This window comes from Peromyscus eremicus, chromosome 20 (genome assembly GCF_949786415.1).
Source record: "Peromyscus eremicus chromosome 20, PerEre_H2_v1, whole genome shotgun sequence".
Classification (NCBI taxonomy): domain Eukaryota; kingdom Metazoa; phylum Chordata; class Mammalia; order Rodentia; family Cricetidae; genus Peromyscus; species Peromyscus eremicus.
In genome coordinates this window covers 8939399-8958684 of record NC_081436.1, presented here as the reverse complement: position 1 = coordinate 8958684, position 19286 = coordinate 8939399, and the positions used below count along the sequence as shown (strand labels likewise).

Sequence of the window (19286 nt, the reverse complement as noted above, 5' to 3'; positions counted from 1 at the left end):
AGTTTTATTAACACACTATTTCATTATTTATATCTTTTCTTGCTAAGGTTACAGCAATTGTAGCAAAATCATATGCATCATTCTTGCTGCTGAGCTGGGATGGCCTCCTCCACTGTGGCACCTCTACCTTGGTGAACTGTGGTGTGCATTCTGTTTGCCTCAAGGACAGAATCACACTAGCTTCTCCCTATTCAGCCTCCTTCCAGCTATCGTGAGGGCACCCTGATGCTCCCTTTTGAATTTTTTTCTGGAGAAGCAAGTGTGCCTAACATAATTGAATGTTAGTGTTAAAAGACACAAAGCAAAAGGACTTGTCTGGTTTTTGCAGCATTGAAATTCTTTAGAAATAGGATACTAAAAAAGCTGATTTAAACAACATGTTAAACAACATTCTCTCAGTTTTTAAAAGCTCACTTGTTTAGGTCATTAACAATAAAACTCAATAAAATAAAAGTTAGATGAGAAGACTGGTGTATGTTTTGTAGTCTTCCTATTTTTCATTCTGTCTCCCGAATAGACACATTTTAGATTAGGCCAGTGGTTCCCAGCTCTGTTGCAAAGCACAGACCATTCAGTATCTTCTGCAGTAAGAGCAAAGATGTGTTTACGATGTAAAATGCTTATGTTCTGTGAGCAAAGTATTAATAGGTTTGAACACTTCTTTTTTATTGTTTTTTCTTTTTTAGACACTTTAGCACAAGTTGACATTAAATTCATGTTAATTGTCTTGCCCCCACTTCTGGGTGCTAGTGAGAGAGAGTCATCATGCCTAGCTTGATTGCTTCTTGATTACCCACATGTTATTCTCTTTCTCTCTCTCTCTCTCTCTCTCTCTCTCTCTCTCTCTCTCTCTCTCTCTCTCTCTGTGCAGTATGCATATGTCTGTATTCATACATGTCTGAATGTGTGTGTGTGTGTATTTGTGGCATGTATGTTTGTATGGTATGTGTGTATGGTGTGTGTGTGTGTGTGTGTGTGTGTGTGTGTGTGTGTGTGTGTGTGTAAGCGAGAGGTTTACCCTGGGTACCTTCAGTGGTTCTTCACCATTTTTTTGAGACAGGATCTCTCACTGAACCTGGAACTCACTAGTCTGGAAAGATTAGTTGGCCAGTGAGTCTTAGATATCCTCCTGAGTTCTCCTTCCCAGACTGGGATTACAGTGCATTCCACCATGTCCAGTCAGGGATCCAAACTCAGGTCCTGGTGTCTTTCTGGTAGATACTTTCTGAACCATTTCCCCAAATCTCCATATGCTAGTTTGTATAGATGTATATCTCACTCTTAAAATATTACAAAACATATTATGATAATATATATTATTTAATAATATCCCACATCTAATAATCTGATAACCTACATATAATAATTTAATTATTACAGTTAATAACCCACATTTAATAATGTGTATCCATATATTTGTAACATGTGTGGTCAGGTGATTTTAATGGTTAATTTTCATTGTCATGTTGATAAAATCCAAGCTGAATACAGACAGTGCTACTCCACGGGCTGAGCTTCTAGAAGAAATACAAAGGAAAAAATTAGCTGAGCACCAGCGTTCATTGCTCTGTGCTTCCTAACAGTGGCCTCAATATGAGTGCCTGCCTCATAGTCCCACCACCATCCTTCCCCTGGGATGGTGGACTGTATCTTCTGGAATTATGCACCAAAAGAAACTCATCCCTTCTTACATTGCTTTTGTTCCAACAACAAACATATAGTTAATGCAGTGATCAAAACTGTTTACTGATAAAACCATCTGATTTGTATTAGAGAAGTTGATGTGCAAACTTCACTCAAAATGAATCACCGATGCTAAAGAAGAGGGAGTGGAGGAAGATGCTCTCTGCACTTACAGAGACATCACAATCGAACACACAGATGCTACTGTAAGGTGACTGGAGTTTCATGGGGTGGAAGGCAGGTCTTAAGGACTTGTAGATCTGTTGGACTCATTGAGTGAGTGTGGCTCAGCAGAAAAGGGATGGCTAGGAGACACCACCTTCTTAAACAAGGTAGTGTTTAAATAAATAGGGAAGGTAGCTTTTCTATTTCACTGTATCATCTGAAAGAATCATTTTATGGTAAGTTTTTGAAAATTCAAAGACCTGAACTAGTGAGGAGGCTGGATTTGTAGACCTGTTTGGTGACTGGTTCCCAAGATTTCCCTCATTCCACAGACCCTTTGAGTTCTTAGATCTTGAAATCTGTCTGCTGGAGCCTTTCTCCTTATTCTTCCCAGATGGAGTGAGAGCTGTTGGCACTGCTGATCCCTCAGGGCCTGACCTCACTAGTTTAAAAAACACAGATTTTGAGTATACCCACTTTGCACATGAATCACCAGTTACAGTGTAAAGATGGAGGGCACCCCTGCCCCCCCCCCCCCATCAATCCCCTGTGTGTCCAGGGCTGTCAGGAAGTAGGGCACAGAACTGTTTTGTCATACCAGATCATGAGTGATGATGGGTCAAAAAGATAGGACAAGATTGTACGTTAAGTGTTCTGGGTCAAGGCTGTAGTTATAGTCTAAATGTCTGGGTCACTTAGTAATGAAGAAGATGCTGGCAAGTTATGAATTTTCAAGAGATGAATGAACATTCTCATCCTTCTCTCTCAAGCATCCTAAATTTTACACATAATGTGAAGTAATTTATGAACCGCAAATTAAAAGCCATTGAAATGTCTCAGAAGTAAAATAATAAATAGGAAACCCCAAGAATATACTTAAAAATAAGGTGCATCAGTCAGGATATGTTAGATTGTACCCCAATAACAAATAGCTCCAAAAATTTCATGGCTCACAGCAACCATGCATTTTTATTGTAAGTCAGTTAAAGCCACTGTCCCCCACCCCACCTCATTCTCCTGTAGGATCTAGACTGAAACCGTAGCTGTCATATGAAACATTGCCAGTTGCTCTTGGGGATCTCAAAGAAGTAATTAAATATTCATCCTTGAAGTGAAATTCAGCACTTAACTCATGACTCAAATTGGAATGATTTGGTCCGTCAGAGTACTTAGGGGCTGAGGGGCAATCATAGCAGGGGCCTGAGGTGGGAAGATCCAGAATCATTTCAGGGGCAGGTCCACAGCCAGCAATTGTACACTGTCTAATACCCTACCTCTCTCAATATAAAAAGTGCCTTTAACATCCACCTTCCAACACAGTGTCTGCCTTCATGGAGGAAATGTATAGGCAGATTAGGCTAAAATCCTCACACCCATGGTTTGACATAAATTCATGAATGCATTTCACATCAAAAATAAATTTTATTCATCTGTATATGGTGATAGCATCAGATGTGCATGTAAGACAATTAAATGTGCCACAACTGATCAGCAGAGAAGTCTGTTCCATAGAGGTAAGGTAATGTGGCTAGTGTGGCTGGCTCAGGGCTCTGCAGCTACTATACCTTCTGATTTGGTGAATGCTTTCATTCTGATTGATGATTTCTTGCTATGTTTGTTCTACAGACCTTGAATATCATGCTTGGTTAGTAGATATAGATGAGCCGAGTTAGTAATTCAAGAAACCCCTTATACAGTGGTCCTTGTAAACAAATGATGGAATCCGTGTCATATATCAGAAAAATTACAGCATGCCTTACTTCCTTAAAATGAAGTGAGTCATGAACAGGGGAATTGGATCAATTAGAATAAAAATCCAACTGAGGCTGCACATAGGCCTGCTGTCTGGTTACCTTGGCAACTCAGCTCCCTTCCTGTGCCTACTGATGATTCTGTGTGAGTCAGGAAATAATTGGAGATAGAGAAACAAGTGTGCCAGTCAACTCCTACTGCTGGGAAAGTTAGGGAGGCATCTGCTGAAGGCAAAGGGTGACATCATAAAGGGAAAAATGTGAACTTAACAAAAGAAAAAAAAGGTGTAATGTCATTTAAACAATACCCTCCCTGAGGCCTAGTTTTTATAGTCCCCTAAGGTGATAGGAAAACTGCTAAGGGAGGAAAGAAATCGATAGTCCTATCCAGCTATCCATACAGAAGGAGGGACATGAGCTGGCGTGTCCGAAGCTCTTTTAAGTTATATGGTCAGTAAGAGAGAGATGAGGAGGGAAGGAGATAACTTTGGGAGGCAACTATATAATTTTCAGCAAAGAAGTTGCAATAGAGACCATTAGAGCAAGATTACTCTCAGATGAAGATAACTATTTTAAGGAATAATTAATAACATGGTAATAGTAAGAGTGTGTTAACAGGCACACACAAAAATGCCACTCCGTGTGGCATAAATACCACATGAAACCTCAGAAATGTCCTCAGTGATTGGCAGGAGAATCATAGGTTAAGAATTAGCTGACCCATTTCATGGCCCTTTCTGGGCCTCTCACTAAAGTTTAAGAAGATAAAATCAATTCCATTTTGCTTAAGGCAAACATGTCTGGACCTGCTCTTCACCTCAGCTCTCCATAAAAGTAGACCCTCAAGTGATTCAATGGTGCAGTTGGCAGCGTCTGAGATAGCCTCAAAGCTGACCCTGGAGTCCAGCCCTCTACCTCCTTTCCTTTGAGTGCGGCTTACTGCTATAACACAGATGGATAGAAGCTGTAGGACAGCATGCTTAGGCTAGACTGGCCACAGTCTTTTGTTTCCTGTTCTCTTCTCAGAGCTACACTGGATGAACAGTGGGTGTTCCTGTGGAAAGGCCCTGGGGCAAGCAACACTAGCAAAGACATGAGTTCCCCCAGCAGTACATACGTGAACTTTCCCCCAGTGAAGCCCCGATGTAACTGCAGCCTTGGCTGACAGGGTCATTGAAAGTGGCCTGAGACAGAACCTGGATCCTGAGGACCCAGATGGAGCACACTGGTTCCTGGTACACAGAAGCCAGGGGGGTAAATGTTTGTGGTTTTACACTGGTATGTTTTTTGATGATTTTCTAGTTGGAAGGAAATACCTAATACACTGTCTTTTAAAAACTTTTTATTCATTTATTTTTTTGAGAGCCAGCTTTATTTTGTAGCTCTGGCTGGCTTAGAACTCACTATGTAGACAGGCTGGCTGGGTATTCCCAGACATATCCCTATCTGTATTGGGCTTAAAGGCCTGCACTGTGATACCCAGCCCCTAATACACTGTCTTAAAATAGGGAAGATTTGAAGAAAGACACACACATCCAAAATGGTTGGAGAATTTCTGCACAAATTGGGCAGATTAGTTCTCCTCAACTCCTGCACTGATATGCTTTTCTGCTTGATGTCCTCTGTATATTATCTTCTATGATGATGGCAGGGGGCTTCAGAACTTTTCTACAGCTATACATGGATAACGGGCAGAGAACTCAGTCCCAGGCTCAGAGGCCCAGAGTTTCACAGTGTGTACTGGGGAGAAGCACGATTGACCTTTCCACTGAGAATTTTCCAGGAAGTATCTGTCTTAGTTGGGGTTTCCATTGCTGTGATGAAATTCCATGGCCAAATAGCAAGTTGGGGAGGAAAGGGTTTATTTGGTTCTTGCTTCTACATCACTGTTCATCATCAAAGGAGTCAGGACAGGAACTCAAACAGGGCAGGAACCTGGAGGCAGGAGCTGATGCAGAGGCCATGGAGGGGGGTTTCTTATTGGATTTCTCCTCAGGGCTTGGTCAGCTTGCTTTCTTATAGAACCCAGAACCACCAGCCCAGGGATGGCCCCACCCACAGTGGGCTGGGCCCCCCTATATCAATCACTAATTAAGAAAATGCCCTAAGGTCTTGCCTACAGCCAGATCTTATGGAGGCATTTTCTTAATTGAGGTTCTCTCATCTCAGATGACTTTAGTTTGTGTCAAGCTGACATAAAACTAGCCAGGACAGTTTCCTAAAGAAGTCACATGCAGAGAACTTGTTAGTGACTTCCTATCACTTCCAAAGTTAACTGGAATAGCACTTCAGCTATGCCAGTATGACCTTTATTCTGGTGTGAGAGACTGGCCTGATGATGGGTATACTTCCCAAGAGGAGCTTGGTCTCCGGGGAGAACATCTCACATGGTTTGCAGCAGGAGCAAACACCAGAACAAGGAGTCTGGCAGATGGCTGTTGTTTTCAGGTTCTACGTGTAACAAAGGAAAAATTGATTGACAGGCAACCTTATGGAGGCCCACAGAGGTTCCCAGTGAGATCTGAGCTTGCTTCACCCAGCAGAGCTGCATTAGAGGATGGCTTGACCGTGTGTGTGTGGTCACCAGGTGACTGGAAGGGTCTGGCTTGGCTATGCTAGGCGGAGGTCTTTCATTCCACCCCTTGGCACCCTTTGGCATGCCTATAAATAGCCCCATAGAAGAGCCAGATGGGGCTGGTGGATAATGATCCAGGCCCTCTCAAGGCTATCCTGTGTTTCTATCTGTTTTCTTTCCCCTCTATCCTTCCATCTAATATCTCTTATTCCTTTCTCCTCAAGAGTACCCTGTCATAAAATGTAGGAGCTGGTCACCTAGCTGGGCTCCCACACAACCTTGTGGTGGTATTGTGTTCTCCTAAATATTGTGTACCCTAATAAACTTATCTGGGGTCAGAGAACAGAAAAGCCACTAGATACTTAGGATAGGCAGTGGTAGCACAGGTCTTTAATCCTAGCATTCCAGAGGCAGGAATCCATGTGTTCAAGGATACAGCCAAGCATGGTGACTCACACCTTTAATCCCAGAAAGCCAGCCTTTAATCCCAGGGAGTGGTGGTAGAAAGCAGAAAGGTATATAAAGTGTGAGGACCAGAAACCAGAAACTTTTAGCTGGTTAAGCTTCAGGCTTTCGATCAGCAGTTCAGCTGAGAGCCATTGGGATGAGGACACAGAAGCCTACAGTCTGAGGAAACAAGACCAGCTGAGAAGTTGGCCAGGTGAGGTTAGCTGTGGCTTGTTCTGTCTCTCTGATCTTCCAGTGTTCACCCCAATACCTGGCTCAGGTTTGATTTTATTAATAAGGACTTTTAAGATTCCTGCTACACAACCTGTTAATTTTTTATAGCTGTGCAGTTTAGATTGGCTGTTTTAAATCTGTTTGTCTTGGATTGGTTATGAAACCTGAATATTCAGTTTGAAAAATGGCTGAACAAAGGGTAAGTCGAACTGATGCCCCTGCTCTGCCGACACTGGGGTAAGTAATTTACCTTTGCAGATTGCTCTTTTTCAATCCGCTCTTTAGCTCAATACAGTATCTTAGAGTCATTAGGTTATAGGGGCCATATAACAGTTTAATTTAGAAATGATGCTGTAATGCTGTTTCAGTTAGGCATGAGAAAGCGTCTGCATTGAAAGCCATTTCCACACTTGGCAGTTTTTACTGCAGCCTGTCCATGAACAAATAATTCTTCCTAAAATCACTTAATACTTCCTCGTGAGCTTTGTGCGACATATAGATTTATATGTATATCCTTTTAGTGGGAAATGAGTTTGAATTGTACTTAGGGATGTGAGAATTATATTGCAAGCGGAAATATAAAAAGATATAATAAAACCTTCTCGCTGGTAATGTCACAGCATTGCTAATCAAAGAAAGCACAGTAGAGCCATAGAATTATCGTTTTTTTTTTTCCTTTGCAGAATGAAGTAGAGAATGACCTTTAGTTGCTGTCAAGTAAATACAGGAGCAAAGTACTCTTTGTGAGAGATGTCTGTCACCGTGCACTGCGTATTTATCATCTCTTTGGAGATTAATTTAAAATTATGACCCAACCCATACATGGAAGCCCTCGGGGGCTTACCTTATACTTCTTCCATTCTGAAATGTAGCAGGTGTTCCCTGTTCCTTCTCACTTACCCTGAGTCCTGCCATCATCCTGGACATAGACGGCATCCACGTGCTCTCCCCATAGCCTCTGGTGGCTTCTCCAGCCCTAGTCTGTATGACTTTGCCCATGTCACACAAGGATCAGTGCTGTGTTCCGCTTACAAGACAGAGCCATTCACACGCAGGAAGTATGGCGTTATCTGGAGATGGGGACAAGTCGGAGTTTACTGTTTGGTGGGCATAAAGCTTTATGTGTGAAAGATGATTCAGTTCTAGAGGTCCGCTTGTATAATGTCACTATAATCAACAGCTATGTGTAGTTAAATTTTAATTAAGTGAAGGGGACTTTTGTTAAATATACTTGCAATAAAAATAAATTTTATCAACATATGAAGAGGTTGGCAGTATGGTTCAATGACAGAACACTTACTCAGCATGTATGAAGCACTGAATTTGGTCCCCAGCACCGTAGACATGCATACACTCAAAGAGTATTGTAGGCAGAGGTGGCAGTATGGACAGTGGTAACACAGAATGGACATCTTACCTGAACTTAAACTGTTCCTCCCGAAGGAAATTATGTCTAAACAGGTATCTAACTAATGAATGCCAACTTCCAGGGCATTGGCAGTCAAAAATCAGTAAAGAGGGAGAGGGTGGGGACTCGGAGACTCAGAAATGAGAATGAGGATACCCTACTCACAGAACTAAGAGAAGTTCATTGAGGGCTGTGGAGATGGCTCAGTGGGCAAGAGCACTTGCTTTGCAAGAGTAAGGACCTGGGCTCAAATCCCCAATATCCACAAAGAAAAGATGGACATGGTGAGGAGGTAGAGACAGTGGGTCCCAAGAGTTCACTGACCAGCCTCATCTGCCACAAAGTTCATTGGGTAATGTTGTCTTTGGGCAAAAGTAACATAAAGGCAGAATAATGAGATAAAATGAGGTCACATGATTTAGAACCCATGAGTGATGGGAAGGACATGGACTTTATTATAATGGAAAACAAAGTTCATTGCAGAGTTGGAAGCAGAAATTTATGTGTTTTTTAGAAGAATCACCACTATATGAAGACTACACATGAGATAGGAAGGGATGGTAGGAGCAGTAGACACCTTTAAGAGATACTGAACAGAATGATCAGTGATTCTTCATGAACTGCATGCATGCAATACAGGTGGGCAGAAAGAATGAATTGCCTTCAAGTGTCTAGCCTTCATGCTGTTCAGAGACATAAAACAGTGATGGCTGGCAGGCTCAGGGTGGGAGGAGGAATGAGTATATTTTTGGATTATGGACATTGAATATTGTTGAGATACTCAAGTACATATTCCCAGTGGTTACTACATTTTCACCTGGAAGCAAAATTAGGGCCAGAAGCCTCTTGGTAGAACCAGGGGCATGAAGATAATCAATGGTAAGATGGAGAATGGATGGAGTAGACAGGAAGATTGAAGACCTGCTCCTGAGGGTCTGAAGACAATGAAAACACAGTACCCTGAGAGGAGAGAATAAGGAGAGTAGGAGAGTGTTCCCAGTTAGCAAACAAAACACGGGGCTTCTCCAGATCCTTCCAACACTCCTTGTCTTTCTGGTGTTGGTAAGAGCCATCCCAGGGCGTACAGGTGGATTTCCACTGCAGCATGGACCTGCTTTTTCCTGATAACTGAAAGCACCTTTTCCATATCTGTTGGACATTTTCTTGACTTCTTAGAAACATCTATCTAAAACATCTATTTAAAAGTCCATTGTGGTTCTTTTCTCATTTTTGAGTTCTTTGATTTTTGCTATGGAGTTGAAGGATTTTTTAAAAATGTATTTTGGATTGTAACCCTCTACCAGATAGATGGTCTGCAGATTGCCCCTCTGTTTGACAGGCTGCTTTCTGACGACACTGTCCTTTAGTCCTTTATGGTGCAGAGGGGATCTTGGCTTGGTGCAGCCCTACTTATCTACTACTATATTTGCTGTGTGCATCTGTTGTCATGCCCAAGGACTATGGTAGTGTTCCCTCTATGCTTTCTTCTAGAAGTTTCAGGTCTCAAGTTTCTGCCCTTCTGTCTATTTTATTTTTGTGCATTATGTAAGATAAGATTCCAGCTTACAGCATTTGTTGACGAGACTCCTTTCTTCATGTTGTCTCTCAGCATCCCCACTGAAGGTCTGTTGAACAAATATGTGCTGTTTTCTGCCCTCTTTATTTTCTTGCATCAATTTATGTGTTGATTGTTACGTTAGGGCCGTGTTGTCTGAATGACTGTGACTTTGTAAGATGCTTTGAAATCTGGAGATGTTGTGACTCTAGATCTATGCTTTCTTTCTGTCTCTGTCTGTCTGTCGGTCTGTATCTGTGTGACTCTGTCTCCCTCTATGTATATCTCTGCCCCCCTCTCATCTAATTCAGAGTGCTTTGTAGTCTTGTGTGAATTTAGGATTTTTTCCTATTTTTGTAGCACTGGGATTCTGGCAGGAAGGTCATTGATTCTCTAGATCCTTTGTGCTGTAGGGACATTGAAACAATATTGACTTTCCTGTTAGACAAATGTGGCAATTGTTAATGTGTTAGCTAGTTCAAACTACTGTCTTTCTTTTCAGTAGCTCTGAGGTGTCCAGTTGATAACATGTTCCATAGCTGCTCCAGGCAGCTAAGACAGCAGGCAGCAGCTTGTGCACTCTCAGAAGAGGTGACGTTTCAGATCATGACCCATCCTTCTGTTTTGTTGAAGTCATACAGGACTGTGCTCTAAGAATGGAGACTGACAGGAGGGCTTCTTTGATATTCCTGTATGGTATGATTGCTCCAGCGTTCATCTTGAGTGCAGGAACTTCGTGTGTGTGTGTGTGTGTGTGTGTGCGCACATGTGTGCATGTGTGTATATGTGCACATGTACATACAACACACATAAATTACATATGTATACAAAATATATATGTATACAGCATGCAATATATAAACATGTATTTATATTTATTTATATATAAACCATATACATACATATGTAATTTAGTTCCCTAATGGTTATATAAAATGTGTCACTGTAACCAGAAGTGATGCTCATCATTTGTTCCTCAAAACCACTTTCCAGCTACAGCAACTGAGAACACAGGGCTTCACGGTGTGCTTCAGTGTGAACAGCATCTCCAGCTTGGGCTCTTGAGTAAATCTCTGCAGACTGGTGTGAAGTGAGTGACAGGTGTAGGAAACAGATGTGTGGTCATTAAACACAGTGATTCCTAGTGTGTTGCTGTCACAGCCTTGTTTGGCTTCTGCTGATGGGTGCAGGGAGGGCTGTGTCTATTTTCTTGTCTTCAGTTTTGAAGAAAACATCACTTAGTACAGTGTACATAATACACAGTAGGTGCTCAATGGGTATTTTATTTATTTGTTTTTCCAAGACAATTTTTTTGTTTGTTTGCTTGTTTTTGTGAGTTTGTATGTCTCCTTGGCTATCCTGGAACTAGTTCTGTAGATCAGGCTGGCCTTGAACTCACAGAGATCCACCTGCCTCTTCCTCCTGAGTGCTGGGATTAAAGGTGTGAGCCACGACCACCCAGCTGAAAATTTATTAATTGAATGGGGTTACTGGATTTTATTTCCAAAAGATGTATAACTTAGGGCCCTCTAAAGCGGTCATCTTGAGAAGCACTGAGCTTAGCTCAAATATTTATCATATTCTAGATGGCTATGAGAGAAGGCAATAGCAACATACAAGAAAGTCTTAGGTTGCAGCCACTGGTGTCACAGCACCTCTGAGCCACCAAAAGGCAGCACCTCTGAGCCACCAAAAGGCAGCCCCACCGCGTTAGATAGGCTTGGCGTCTGAATGGCTTTTCTCGGAGAGTCTGTGGAACAGCTGCGTTTACTGATGACACGCCATTTTTTGTTATCTAGCTTCAGTCAGCCTTCCAAAACTTTTCTAGTTGCTTCACGTCATTTCTACGTGAGAAGGAGTTTGAGATAGGAAGGAAATGTAATGCTACTTCTTAATTAGAAGTGGGTACTGTGAGTTGAGGAGCAATGCCTGCTTCCTTAAAGTATTTTTATTTCACACAAACACCTTGTTATCAGCCGTCTGAGGTGCCAGTTGAAGACCTGCCTGGATGGAGTGGTTTTCTATTTCGATTCTCTGTGGCATTAGCTGGCGTGGTCCAGGGTGGTACTAACGTGGTCCTAGCAGAGTTCGTGCTCTATAGTACATTGAGTAGCTCAGCTTGGACTCCTTGTAGTGGTGCAAATAATAATGATAAGCAGCTTGTCTGTGCCTATTTTGAGTAGAGTGAGCGTGGATGGGGCATGTTCTCTGAAATGTTTGCTTGTAATTGTTCTGCTGTTTTTTTTTTTCTTCTTGTTCTCCTATATCCTCTTATCCTATCCTTGGGAAAATATGATTTTTAAAAGAAAGTGTCATGGTGTGATACATTTTTCTTTATATAGTTCTTTTCTTACATAGGGAAATTATACAAAAAGGAACAGAGTAGCATTATGCAGCTGGAAGAGTGGACAGCCTTTGGAGTGCTGGGGAATCAGACAGGCAGTGACTGGATCGGTTGAGGGTCAGTTTTTCAGTACGGTAGTTTGAGTCCTGCCTCTGCCTGTTAGGTGTCTTGTACTAGAGCAAGTGGTTTAGGTGTCTACTATTTTCTGTTTATAAATCAAGAAAAGAAGTACCTCTTGGGTTTGTTTGGAAGAACTGGAGGGGATGGCTGTGCAAATGTCTTATGACCTTTCAAACTTAGTGCTGATGGTGTTCTTGGTCTTAATTTGCTGTTTAATATACCAAAAAGTGGTCACATCTTTGGCGCATACATAGTTGAAAGGGTCGAGGTAAGACCAGCTATGGTTCTTTTTTCTCCTTTCTTTTTTTCTTTTTTTTTGAGGTAGGGTCTCGCTGTTTCCGTCAGGATGGCCTGGAACATTGATTGTAGGACCCAATGGCTTCAAATCTGTGAATTCTCTTGCCTCATCCTCCGTGGTGCCGGGACCACAGGCTTGTGCCACCGTGCCTGTGAAGACCTGAACCCCGTGCAGTGGCTGTGCTTTTTGATAGCATGTGGGGCTGCCGTAGGGGGACTGTCACTGCTCAGGTCATTTGAGCTCCTCGGCTTTGGATTTCCAAGATGGGGGAATTCTCACTGGGAAATCTTGGACTTCTTAGATCCTGTAGATCTTAGATCCCTGCAGTTTAAAGGGAGGAGCAGGAAAGATCTCTGGCTACTTCTAAATCAGATTACAGCCAATCCCATGTTCATCAGTGTAATGTTGGTCATTTTATAACTTTTGCATAAAAGCTAAACTTACGATTTTGTACATTTCCCTCAGCTTAATTATATTGAAAACAAGAAGTCTTATGGATTGTGAATTGTCATGAGTTTAGCTCTTTGCTGTCCTACCTTGGAGAGAGAAGGACTTGATTAAACTGAAAGACGTAGCTTTCTAGTCCTTCAGTGACTTGACTTTAAGTGACATTAGGAAGGAGATGGGTTCCTGCCTTTGTCAGGCTCTCAGAAGATCTCTAGGTCATTTTCCTTTTTTTCCCACCCAGCACAGAGTGTAGCCCTGGCTGGCCTCATTGTGCTCTGGAGCTCTGTAGTGTCTGGAGAAGCTCAGTATACACCTTGAATGCCACTCCATATCATAGACCTTTAGGAAATGTCAACATTTTAAAATCTGATTTTTTCTCAGAAAACTTTCACTTTATAAGAGGATATTGGTACTGGTTGTTTAAAATGAAGGAGGGTCTAGCTGGGAATTATCTTTCGAAAGGCATGTTTTGTGCAATACTTGCTCTGTTTCTGAGTTCTTATTTCTTAAGCATATTTTAAAGAGTGCTGGTAGCTGAGAGATATATATTTTCTTATTTCCCTTTAACCTCATGTATAACAACTAAGACAGGCAGAAATCCATACTCTGACCCTCTATCTTACCGTGCTCCATATGGCAATATTTTTCTACTCAAGTTATCATGCATTTAGTAGGGACCTTCTTAAGTTTTTTATAACGTAAGACTTACTGAAAAAATCATAAGCTAGACAATCATTTTCCTAGTTTATACAGTAAAACTATTGCTGTCTGCAAACAGCACATAACGCTGCCCGACAGCTTCCTGCCTTTCCTCATGAAGATGGAAGGCACAGTCTAAAGCTGTGGAAATGGATAACAACCTCACCCATCACTATCACTCTGCTCTTCAGCATCTGGCAGCCATTGGTTATGAGCAAATGGATTTGTCACACTGTTGTGTGACAAAAACTTGTCCCGGGAAGACACAACACACACATCTACTCACCCCTAATACAGATCCCACCACAGACCAGAGTGTTCAGTTGGAGCTTCTAGCTCTTTCCTGCAGAAGCTGGAAAACCCCATCTGCCCTACTTCCCTCAGCCCCGCCCACACTAAAAATCTCTGAACAAAGAAATGGCACCCAAAACCTAGTTCTGTATTTCTGGCAGCCAGTCCAACCTGTCTTCCTCACATGACTAGTCTGGCCTAGAGCCCACCCAGGGGCTTAGCCTTTGGCCATACTTAGGAACAGTCTCAGCTCCTGGCTGGCACATCATCACCCCTTGCCTAAGATCTGTAAATCCTCCCTGCCTTAGCTCGGGGGTGTAGCTTCTCTGGCCTTATTCTCTGAGACTAGTGAACCTGCCCAGGAATTACTTTGTTCTCAAAAGCCTGTTGTTATACTTGTCATGTGTCTTGATTCAGCTTACTGTGTCAGTGGGGCAACTTATTATCTGGGAAAAAAATCACCAAGTACCAGCAAAATCCAACTTGGTAAACCAATGAATTTTGTTACAGGGATATGGGTGAGGGGTTACTTGCAGGAGTAGAAATGACTCAAAGACAGGTGCATAGCCAAAGCCCACCCCAGCATGAGTGACAGCTCACAAAGCTGGGAGCCTGGAGCACAACAGCCTGTAGTCAACTCAATAGGTTGGAGAGTCCTTTCCAAGTGACTCTGGTCTAAACCTCTTGCAGGCAACTTAGTGTAGTCTCAAGAGTCTTCTTTGCAGCTTAGCTTGTCTGAGTCTTGGCAGCTCAGCTCCTCTGAGACTCTTCTTTACAGCTCAGCTTTACTTCCTCTGGGAGGGACTCTCAGCTTTTATTATTTACTCTGACAGTGAAGGGGGCTAGTGAATCTGGTCAGTTTCAGGGACTTCCTGAAGCTGTTTTGGGTTGTTACCTTCCTGCTTAAAAAGCTTCCTGCAGGATGGAATGTTTCAGTCCCTGGAGGAAACTGTTACACAGTACTCACAGATGTCTGCCTTGGGCCCCCTCTTGTCTGCCTGTAGCATAGCTTCCGGTGCCCTTCTTCCCTGTTGTCCTGGCTTTGTCCTTAAGTGGCTGTGGTGGAATCTGTAATTGGGATATATTGTTGGTGGCATTGTTCCCTTTATTATTCTCAAAACCCCATTTTTATCTTTTATTGTATGAAAAGGTATTGTCAGGAAGACAAATTGTGCTTGCTGGAGGAAAACAATAAAATGAATTCTCTCTGCCCTTGACTATGTGTATTTGCACTGGCTTTGAGGTCAACCACACTTTGCTTTAAATCTGGCCTCTGCTACTTCTCCAGCCATCCTGTCTTGAGCTGGAGTTACGTAGTAAGACCTTATGATTTTCCAGGTATTGAGTAATATGATTTATATGTATCATGTTATTGAATGCTCCTGAGTCTCAGAAAGTGACACCAGTCACTAACAGAAGTCAAACAGCTTGTTGCTAGCCACATGCCTATATCCTGTTGGGCAGCTTCAGCACCAAAGTCAGGTTTTCTGGCTCCAGAAAAACCAGTAGGCTTAGCTATGCTGTGTTAGGGTCCTGGAGAAGTCCCACAAAAGACCACCATCCACATATTGTGGGAGGCCAGCTCCCACCTTTTGAAGGGTTCTTATGAGAGAGGATAAGAAAATATTAGGTAGAAAGAGACATAGACAATGAGAGGAAAGACAGAAACATGGTATAGCTTCAGGAGGGCTTGGATCACTACCCAATGGCCCTTTCCATTTATTCAAAAGGGCTTTTTATAACAATGCCAAGGGACAGGGCAAAAGATCTCTCCCTTGTGAGATCAAAACACACCATATAGCCAAGTGTAGACCTTTCAAAACACCTGGTAACCATGCCTGTGGTCAAATCATTATATAGCCCTGCTAGTTAAAGCAAGCTCAGATTCTTGGACCCTGAATAGGTTCTCACTAGGAAACCTGTGTGGGTCTCCACAATATATGCCACCAGCAAGAACATTTATTATTCCAGCATGCTGGGGCCAACCATCCTACACCAAGGCAACATGGCAACAACCCTGAGAGGAGCTCACATGCTCCTTTTAAGCATAGCCAAGGAGTTCCTAAGGCAGTTTGGTCATCTCAGATATGATTGGCTCACGTGTGTGGCAATCATAGTACATTCTAAATGGCTAGGGCTAGTCAGGGGCTGGTTAAGGCTACAGCTTTTCCATTTTGGGGCAGGCATGGACAAGTCCCAAGCTTTGCCCTTATTTGGTTATTACCTTGAGCTATTGACTGTGGGGGCTGGCTCAGGCCTGGTATGTGCTGTCTCCCTCTTCTCTGTTGTTAAGGGCATTGAAGATTGCTTGCCCTTTGTTCCTGACTTTCTCAGAAACTGTTTGCTCAGTCTCAGGAAACTGAAATTGAGGCCTGATCTCTGACAGAAGACTGAGCAACTTGTCATAGTGTCTGCTCAATCCTCTCAGTTGAACTTTCCCAGCTATCAAGTAAAAATAAAAATAGCTACCTTATAGGATTAGTATTTAGGAAATGTTGAAAATACATTTCTTTTAATTGAAACTCTGTCTTTAGGGCTGGAAAGTGCTCACTTGATAAGAGGCTTGTCAAACATGCATGAAACCTGAGGTTCAGGCCTTAGCATCACATAAACTAATATGATGGCACATGCCTGTAACCCCAACATTCAGGAGGTGGAGCATGGAGGAACAGAAATTCAAAGGCATCCTTGGCTATCAAACAAATTGAGATTAGTCTGGGCTTGAGACCACATCTCAAAATAAAACACAACTAACTGACTAGCTAGCTAGCTATCCGTCTAACTAGATATCAGTCTTTCTATACCAAACCTTAAGGTAACCTTAGTCTCCTGGTAGCTCAATGTCACTGGAAAGGAATTTATTATCTCATGTTGAAAAACAGCAGAATCCCAGAATCCATATGATTTTAGATGACTGAGACATAGGGACCTTTAGCAGTATATACTGCAAATCGCTGGTCTCAGACGTGCACAGTCTACTGGAAGTTTGGATGCTTGTAAAGAGATTGAGGGATCTTGGCTAAAGCACTGGCACTAAACTAAACAAAGAGGCCAGGGGATAGATGATGGGATGGAAGCAAAGAGATTAAACACAGAGACAACGTTATAGCTCTCACCTAGTTTTAAAGTATGCTGCAAATGTGCGGTTGTATATCCTTTATCCCAAATCCTTGGAACCAGAAGTGTTTTAGATCTTAGAGCTTTTCTGATTTTGATAGAATTTATTGACTGGGTGTCCCTAACCTGAAAATAAGAATCCTGAAGTACTGCAACAGCAGAACTTTCTGCAGATGCTATCTATGTTTAAACATGTTTTAGAACAACAGTTCTCAACCAGTGGGTTGAGACCCTTTAGAAGTCAAATGACCCTTTCACAGGGGTCACCAAAGACCATCAGAAAACACAGGTATTTACATTACAATTCATAACAGTAACAAAATTAGTTATGATGTAGAAACAAAAGTAATTTTATGATTGGGCATCATCACAACATGAGAGACTGTATTAAAGGGTCACTGTGTTAGGAAGGGTGAGAACCACTGTTTTAGAGTTTGGAACATTTGATACTTTGGATTTTCAGATTAGGAATCTTCAACCAGTATAAGTTTTATTCCCAACAGCAGTTTGTTTGGATAAAGTTTTGTAGTTCAAACACACTAAAGGCTGGTTTACACTGGGAATCACCAGTGTGATATGAGAAGTAATATAGTCGTAAGTAGAATGGTTTTCTAAAAGAATGAAATCCTTATTACTCTGCAATCAGACTATATCGTGTGTGTGTGTGTGTGTGTGTGTGTGTGTGTGTATGTGTGTGTGGTGGGGTGGGATGGGGGGTGGGGTGGGTATATGAGTGTGGAGGCCAGAGGTTGATTGGCCAGTTAGCATGTGGCAGTCTCCTATTACCTCCTCTCCTCCCCACTAGGACTATAGAGAACACAACCACACCTACTTTTACATTAGGTGCTGGAGACCTGAACTCAGGCCTCATGTTCACGCATCAAACTATTTACCCATGGTGATCTTTCCAGGCCCACGTATCTACTGCTCTTTGATTAGAACTCAGTTTGCATTCTCCACTGGGCACAGCCACCTGCTTGCAGTTGGGCATTCGTTTGCACTGATAAAGGCCTTCCTGACCATTTTATTGTAGGAACTGCTAACTCTTGGAGTTTTAGCCTGGGGAATTATCACCTCTTCAAATACTTAGTGAGCTGTCATGTATAATTGGGAGTGGATTTGATCTGTGTGGTGCCAGAGGGTAGGAGAGAACTGATGAATGGGTCAGTCACTAATAAAAATTCTAGATTTCTCATAAGCAAGGCCATCTTGCCTGCTAGAGATTCTTAAGCTAAGCTGCCTGTTTCATTGGTGTGGTGATAAGTTCCTTGCCAGTAGAAGTCTTCAAGGAACTGTTGGGTAGACCATATCAGGGAGAACACAGGCAAAATTTCTGCTTTGACTAGGTCTGAGGACCTTGACTATCCTTTCTAAGCCTAAAATTGCTTAATATGGAAAAAAAAAGAGACACCGTGTTTGCAACTGAGCAAACCATTTCCTCTTAAAGCTGAGAGGGAAGTATTTCTACTATTGAGATCACCTTTACAAGAGATTTAAATTTTTTATCAGTAAGTATTAGTTTATTTTTATTTAGGAATAGGAATAGGAGTTTGCTATTTTGGAGTTAGACAATTGTTCAGGAGCCCAGATGTCTGAGTAAGCTTAATTTCCCTGAGGAAATATGGTTGATAAGCCATAGGGGTAAGGATGTCATTGACTACCGACCATAGAGTAGTATCGAAGGGGTCAAATATTTCTCCCTAAATATCTATATACTCCAAGTCCATAACAGCTGAGCCCCAGGGAAAAAAAGCCATAACATGAAACATGGCAACTCTTGGTATTTTGATTGGTTGTTGCTCTTGCTTGTATCTGAAATGTTCCCTATAGATTGCTTTATCTCCACTTAATGCTTGTTTCTCATGCAGTCTTGAAGGTGGTAGAGTCTTTCAGAAATGAGGCCTAGATGGCAGAAGCAGGTCTCCCTCTGAAGACTCTGTCCACTTAGTTCTAGCCATGAGCTCAGTGCTTCCTGCCAGCTACAAAGGAGTCTCCACAGACATTCATTACCATCTGAAGGAGGTGCTGCTGCTACCACATCCCTGCCTCTGCTCCCCCCATAATGGGCTGAAGTCTCTGTGAAACTGTGAACAAAATAATCATTCCCCCATTATGTGATGATTTCTGTTGGATATTTTGTCACAGTGACAAA

The 19286-nt window shown here is 42.2% G+C and overlaps 1 protein-coding gene across 1 annotated transcript in view; it reads left to right on the top strand.

Annotated features, from left to right (window-relative positions):
- Tmem117 (transmembrane protein 117) overlaps positions 1-19286 on the top strand; it is a 458729-nt gene that overhangs the window by 102189 nt on the left and 337254 nt on the right. The gene's annotated exons all lie outside the window — the stretch shown is intronic.